Raw genomic sequence first — 258 nt, 5'->3', positions numbered from 1 at the left:
TTAACCCGCTGCACCACCAGAGAGGGCCCCTAAATCACTTGTTCTTTAAGCCCACTGCTATATATTCAAAAGCTAACAAATGACCCAATTCATCAATATCCATACTAACATATTTTCAACAGGTTTGTGGCCGACAGCAACTCAGTACGAAAGACACAAGTGTCAGCTGTTCAGTGAGCCTCAGGTGTCCCATGAGTAACCGTGTGTGGTGTACCCGCATTTGGTTTTTATTTTTAAAGATTGATTTATTTAAGCACA

This window comes from Condylura cristata, unplaced genomic scaffold, assembly GCF_000260355.1.
Source record: "Condylura cristata isolate star-nosed mole 26May11 unplaced genomic scaffold, ConCri1.0 scaffold00040, whole genome shotgun sequence".
NCBI lineage: Eukaryota > Metazoa > Chordata > Mammalia > Eulipotyphla > Talpidae > Condylura > Condylura cristata.
This window is presented reverse-complemented; position numbering follows the sequence as displayed.